This window comes from Grammomys surdaster, unplaced genomic scaffold (genome assembly GCF_004785775.1).
Source record: "Grammomys surdaster isolate TR1022 unplaced genomic scaffold, NIH_TR_1.0 171, whole genome shotgun sequence".
NCBI lineage: Eukaryota > Metazoa > Chordata > Mammalia > Rodentia > Muridae > Grammomys > Grammomys surdaster.
Genome location: NW_021604619.1, coordinates 1638642 through 1646534, shown reverse-complemented (window position 1 = coordinate 1646534; position 7893 = coordinate 1638642).

Below are 7893 nucleotides of genomic sequence, written 5' to 3'. Positions count from 1 at the left end.
GACCAACTGATGTGGTCTTCCCTGAGGAAGGCAATTTCTTTTGCTCTCAGACTTTCTTGGTTTCCTGTCATACTTTCTTCAGGGTTGAGGTCTGGTTGTCTTTCTTTGGGCAATTCAGCATGTCTATTGCTGTTGTTCTTGCTGAGCTCATGTTTAGGTAGTGATGTTGGTGGGACTTTATGAGCGTAGCTTTTGACATTCTTAGGAGACACAAACTCACAGAAACTCCCTGATCCTTTTGTTATTCCACTTGTCCTATCCCTTCTTCTGTAATGATCCTTGAGCCTTAGATGAGGGAGTTGTATTGTAGACGTGCCTATTGGAATGGGGCTCCATTCTGCATTTTGATTGGTTGTGGTTTTCTGTAATGGCCTCTTTCTCTTGGACAGAGGAGTTTCTTTGACAAGAACTGAGGACTACATTTCATAATCTCCAACTCCTTTCTAAGTATGTGTACTCTTTTTATTTATTTATTTTTATAATTAACATATTGACTCAAATCTGTGCTACACTCCTGGGTGTGGGGGTCATCCACTGGAGCTTGGTCAACCGTCTAAAGAATAAACCATCCTGACTCCTCTTCCCTCTGAAGCCACTAAATGTAAATAGCTCCCCAGTCAGAGGTGGGAACTCCTTAACTCCTTTAAAATCCAGCCTAGAATGTTCATTGTCTTGATCATCTGCAGGTCTGGTTCATGAAACCACAACTGCTATGAGATCGTGAATACAGCAGTAGTCCTATTACATCCAGAATCTTCTGTTTACCCCTGTCTTCTCCGACTTCTAGGCCTTATGGTCTTTCCACTCCTTCTTTCTTGATGGCCGCTGAGCCTTGGGAGGCATTGTGATGTAGTTGTCTTGTTTGCAGCTGAGTACTCCACAGCCACTTATTTCCTGCTGTGTGACCAATTGTAATTTTCTGCATTAGCCATGATCCACTACACAAAGCGATTTCCTGTATGAGGTCTGAGAGTTGCACTAATCTGTAGGTTTTGATATATACAACTAGAAGGCAATTTCATAACATAGTCATTTAAGAAAATAATAAAGTAGGTTCATTTCTCAGGTCTGTCTTCCCTAATGACAGGTTCATGGGTGAATCTCTCTCACCACACGCATATTTCTTCCTGTGAGGAGAGCCTTGAATCTAAGCAGAACATTGCTGGTTGCCTCCATAACATTTGTGCCATTATTTGCCTCTTTGGTCAGATTTACCATGCATTCATCACTATGGCAGTTCATGGGATTCACAATTGGTGAAGACTATTGATGCTTTTTCCCTCTTTAGGAACTTACATAGCACTTTTCAGTACTGTGGAAGCTAGGCAGCACAGGAGAAGCTTCCTGGCTAATAAAGATTGATTTCTCTATGTCCTGAGACCAAAGTGTGCAGTATTTTCAGCAATGGAATCTTACCATCATGTTTTCGTAGGCCACCAAGAACAATAACAATATCGTATGTTGTTTTTGGGTTCTCTGGGGGCACTTCTGACCTACAACTCATGAGGCAGTAGCTCACATCTTACAGTAGGTTTTTTATTTGGCAACAAGCAAGAATGTTTGGGAAATCTACATTAAAATCCACTACTTTATATGAACTCTTATTTTTTGGGTAATGGAGATCTGGCTAATAATTGTATTCATTTTCCACTGAAATATTATTGCTTTTAGGTCTATTAATGAACTTGAGTTAAGAAGTATAGCTATTCATATAAATATTAATGAGCATATAGTTCCACATAACTATTTACAGATCTGTACTTAGAAATATATAAATATCATCATTTATCCAGATACCTTTGGTTCTAATCTGACTCTGGAGTTTTCCCAAGCCCTCTTCTCTTTGTGATCCATTATCTCTGACAATGAGAAATCTCACTCTCTATATGCATTCATTTCTCAATTCTCACTATATCAATTACTTTTCACTGCTGTGAGAAAATACCACAGTCAAGGCAACACACAGAAGCTTATTTGGGCTCACAAGTTTGCAGTGGGAGTTCCTCAGGTCAGGAAATCATGACAGCAGGCAGGAAGATGAATTACATTTTATCACACAGGAAGCCAGCAGGGAGAGAATGAACTGAAATTGGAGCAAACTATAAACTCTTAAAGCCTACTGAGGTTCTTAGAACAAGGGTTGGACTCATAGAGGTTCTTTGATCTTACAAACAGCCCCAGCAAAAGCAGACCAAGCGCTTAAATGTGAACCCATGGAAGACTTTCCTCATTCAAACCACACCCTTATGAATAATTATTCTCAGGATTGCTACCTTCTATCTCCATGAAATATCAAGTACACTAAGAAAGAACAATATAAAGGTATGCCTTTGTGTCTGTTCTTAGCTTTGAATATGTTCGCAAATACATGTTTCAAACGTGAGATTGGTCATCACCTTTGTTCCACTCCTTAAGTGAGGTAGGTAGCATTACTTTCTTGCCTTACCACTAGGTTCATTTTAACTGTGACTTTTCATTCAGTGTTTTCTTTCATCCTGCTTGATTCATTCTTTCTTTCTTTCTTTCTTTCTTTCTTTCTTTCTTTCTTTCTCCCTCTCTCTTTTTCTTCCTTCCTTTCTTCCTTTATTCTGCCTTCCTTCCTTCCTTCCTTCCTTCCTTCCTTCCTTCCTTCCTTCCTTCCTTCCTTCCTTCCTTTCTCTCTTTCCTTCTTCACCTCTTCTTCATTCTTAGGACTTTTAGCACTATGTAAGACCCATCCAGATAATTCAGGATCATCATCTTACCTCAAGATTCCTAATCACATCTGCCAAGAACCTTTTCCAAGTAAGATACCATTTCAAGGGTGTGAGAGTTAGGATGTGAGCTAATCCACAGAGTCATTACTAATCTGTCCCATGGATACCACTAGTCTCTGCTCTGCTGCAAGTATCTAACGAATGGGCAAGCACATTTCCATTTAAACATAAAAGTCAGCATACACTGTCTTATCTTCTATAATTTGTAACTTTATTTCACAATATAGACACAAAACTCGACCATTCATTCATAGAAGCCATTCCATGTTTTATAACTTATTAAACACTATTCTGTAGTCATTATATAACTTATTTACTCATTTCATATATATATATATATGTATATAAGTATATATATATGTATGTATATACATACATACATATATATGCATTAAGATTATTATTAGCAATTTTTATTTCAAATGGTAGTACATGTTTGTATATGTGTATATTTACACATAATATACAATAACTATATTTTAGTGTTGATGGGGGTGTAATTTCAAGAATATATTTCTAAATGTAGTGTAGAAGGATCAATAGACAAATATGACAGATAGAAATGAGGTAGGCAAGCCTAAGAATGGCTTAGCCACCTATGCCCTCAGTGACTTGAGCTACATGCAAATTCTTTCTCTACAACGCTCTTTCTGAGTTTGATTCCCTACTAGCACTTTTACATTTCCTCTGCACAAAGTCTCTTACGACTTTGATATCTGTATGTGTTTCTTCATTCCTTTGAACAAGACCCTAAGAACCCTGAAATGTCCGCTTCAGACAGAAACTGATAGGAAGAAAAGTGCAGGTGTTTCCACTTTTTCTTCAAAAATAAATCAGGCAGCTCTGTACTCTAAGCAGCCAAAAGCAGTCGTTCATGCTTCCCAGTGTCCTTGCCATAAATAACTTGTTCGTACTTTTCAAATATTCCACAAGTCTGGTTGATAAAGACACTTAAAAATGTTTGTTCTCATAACAATGAATACGATTTCAACCTTATTCAAAGATGTTCATGTCATTTCAGTAATTGAAGGGACATTTTAGTATCTCTTAATTTACAGTTAGAGTTTGAGCACTCAAGACTTTCTGTGACTGTGTGAGTTGTGCTTATAAATACATTTGAAGACATATCGTGTTAATAAGTCATTTTATTCTACTTTAGATTAGAAATAATAAAAAAGCCCTGTAACTACTTTTATCCAGCATTGAAACTGGCTAGTAAAGTCAGGAAAGGGAAAAAATGTGAAAGAATAAGAAGCAGTAAATAAAAGAACACTGTTTATAGCTAATATTAGCCTATGAACAAAATCCAAATGAGCCCAGAGTTAACACATTAAAGCTTGTTGAGAATATTTATCATCACTCTTGGTTTAAATGATGTCATTGATTAATTGCACTCCACATTTCAGAAAACATAATTAGTAATTATGTGTGGTATGCTTGTCATTATTTTTCAATAACGCTGACAAATTCCTGAAATACCATTAGAGAGGGAAAAGGTTTATTTTGACTCTTGGTTCCACAGGTCTCAGCCCATGGTCACTTGACTCCTTTATTAAAACATTTAACCTGGGCATGTGCTTTTACTCTATAGAGTATATTTTGAGCTATATACCCTAAAGAAATTATCTAATCTTTGTACTGTGAAATAAGAACAGCATATCTGTGGCTGTCCCTCCCTGAACGTGCCCAGTCTCATCTGAAAGAAGTACAACAGTCCCAAAGGCAGCATTTATCAGTGCAAAACCTTGCCTAAGAACCTAAATCTAGGCTAAGGATGTAAATCGGTGGTAGACTGCATGTCTGGCATGCACAAAGCTCTGGGTTTTTTCTTAAGTTCTCAACGAAGTTCTAAAAATTAAGAAAAATAAGCTAAATTTCCACCTGCCATGGAATAACCTGTAGTGTACACGGTAAGTCCTGAGTCACAATGTGGTGATATCATAAGAGCAAAAATGGGACTTTAAAAGTATATAGACTCTATTGGGTTTACAAATAAAGCTAAAGAATATGTTATTTAGTAATACACTGCATTTAGTAGATAACAAAAACTGTTTTTATTTTTTGAGACAGGGTTTCTCTGTGTAGCCCAGGCTAGCCTCGAACTCTCGAGCTCAGAAATCCACCTGCCTCTGCCTCCCAAGTGCTGGGATTAAAGGCGTGCACCACCACCACTTGGCTAACAAAAACTGTTTTTAAACTAAGGATATAGTAAACATAAAATCTTCACTGTCGTGACACCAGATATGTACATGGAGATCATATATAGACTTAAGGCTCCAGCCTGTTCTGTTTCTTAACATGGACCCTTTAGTCCTTTTTCCTAATTTTCCCTTTGTTTAGTGAAAATATGTAACATATATAATCTATTATATATAATATATACAATAAATATATGATATATATATATATCCATGCTGGTTAGTTTTTTTGTCAACATAACAGAATCTGAGTTCATCTTAGAAAAGGGAACCTAAATTGAGAAAAATGCCCCCATCAGACTGGCATGTAGGCATGTCTTCGGGGCATTTTCTTGGATGTTGGTTGATGAAGGTGGGCCCAGCTCTCTATGGTTGGTACCAACGTTGGGCAGGCAGGTAGTCCTGAGGTTTCTAAGAAAACAACTGAGCAAGCCGGTAGTCATCATTCCTCTGTGGCCTCTGCATCAGTTCCTGCCTCCAGGTTCCTGCTTCATTTCATGCCCTGACTTCCCTCTGGGATAGACTGTGAAGCAGAGTTTATAAACCATGTAATCCCTCCTTGCTTCCAAGGTTGCTTTTGGTCCTCAAGTTTATCATAGCAATGAAAGCAAACTGGGTCAACACCGTATATTTGTTTTTTCATATAACAATGAAAAAGAGCAGATACATCATAACTCATGTTGGTTTGGGAAACTGTTGCTATGGATCATGTTTAGCAGGTACAGAGTACAGATGCCCTTTGGGCCTGGCCCACTTACTCTTAGCTCTTTATGTAACTCTGAATATTTTGACTAGATTCATTCTTTACTAAGAAAATCTCAAGGACAACTTCATCTATATCTTGAGGTAAGAAAAATCCTAGGTAATCTGTGTTAACAGAAAGCACGTAGCTTCCTCAAGAAATAACAGACTGTGGGGAAAACATATGATGAACTGAGAAATGAATGTCTCTGAGCCGCTGGCTACTGATAATTTGAGCATCTATGGAAGACAATTATACAGTTCATTTTAAACAACTGTTGGAACGGCTGTGAGTCATACTCAAAAAGGGGAAAAAGGTATGAGCTGCTGGAGATGATGATACATATAAGTCAATTCAATATGTTTTGGTTTCCCATGGATAAAGAAAGGCGTTAAGATATTTGGTTTAAAGAAAAAGTGGCAGCGATTAGAATAGTATCTTTTGTTGAGGCTTTAGGGAGATGCATTTATTGTCTATTCTGGTTAAGAAAAATCAGAATGTGACAAAGAAAGATGAAGCCCCTGAGTTAATAGAGAGAGGTATTGATCCAGGGACAGAATCAGGGCTACGAATTGAGGCATTGTGCATGGTAGATATGTTTCCTTGGGTACTAAGCCTTCAGAAGGGACGACAGTGTACTTTACCCATGAACAGGCAGGCATGGAGCCAGTGTGCAGGAGGGTTGTGGAGCCCTCGGGAACATAATAGAACATTTTGTTCCAATCTGGTAGAATTACTGCTGGCCAGGCCGTTTGCATGGCTATGACTGCAGCATTGGACCTCTGTTCTGTGGAATTATCTATCAGATCTTTTACTTCCCTCAAAGTGCAAGCATTCTTAGCCTGGACTTGCCATTCATCAATCATTGACATCGCTGGGACAGCTGGGACAGCTATGCATGCTTTCAGCCAGTTTGTAAAGTGTCATTAAGAATAAACACTGTTTTGAGAGGAAATAAACCTGGGGAAGATTGTAGCAGTTGGAAATTCAACAGGAGTCCTTGAGAGATTTTGTTTACTCCATGTCAGGGGTCCACCGTGTTTCTATCACAGATTCCACATTGTGAGCAGTCTCTTCCTCACTTAGTTCTGAGAGGAATGTGTTTGGGGAACTCTGAGACCATTCACTACACAGATCCTATCTGCCTCTCTACGAGAAGGTCCACATTTACTAACATGGAAAAGCACATCACCTTGTTCATGTGAATCACATGGGACATTTAGTTATCAATACCTTCCTTCCCTATATGCCTCTCTACCCAGACATTTCCTTCCTGGGCCATACAAAAACGACCTTTCTCTTTTTGTTTTTAGACTAGAATTTTGGAGTTGCTTATAAAACTGCTAATGATATTTATTGAGTAGTCACAAAATAAAGGAAAAAATGAACATGTATTGGATAATATTAGAGAAGATTCTAGTTACCTCCAGAAAAGATTTTTCTAATAGAGAAAATCTTCTTGGATATAGACACAATATGTTAAAATACCAGGAATAAAAATATATATTTGAAAAAAAGTATGTATATATTTGTTTGGATAGAATTGATGGGGGGGTACTATTTTAGGTTAGGCATTGGGTATTGCCTAAACAAATTAAGAATAACCCTTAAAGGGATTCACAGCCTGGTGAGCTTGGTTATAGATGCAATTGTTATAGCATAGGGCCATAGAAATGTAACGGAGGTGTGTTGTGACAACATTGGGATACAAAGAAGAAAGGATACGTGAGCAGATTGTTGTACCTATGCAGACTTATCACAGTCGGGTCATATTGTTATCAGGACTCATGGGCTCCTCAAAAATGCTCCCATTATGTCTCTGTATTCTCTCTCCCAGTCATCCCAAGATCTTCAAATTCCTTCCTCTAGTGGAATGAATATTGCCAACACTCACCTTTAACCTCGAGGATAATAAAATAAAGACGGTTTTATATTTTGAGGAGAAATTTCCTCTTGCCTCCCTCACAGAATGCAAATCTCTCTTTTCTGTGGCACATATATCCTTTTCATCTGGAAGCCAGTCCTCTTGTTCAGTCTTCCACATCATAGTCTTTCTTCAGGAATGTCACAGTAGCCTTTGATTCTCTCTGATCTTCTCCCTCTCCCTCTGTCTCTCTCTCTCCTTCTTCTTCTCACTTCCCTCCCTCCCTCCCCCCCCCTCCCCCGCCCCCCCCCCCCCCCGCGCCTCCCCTGCCAC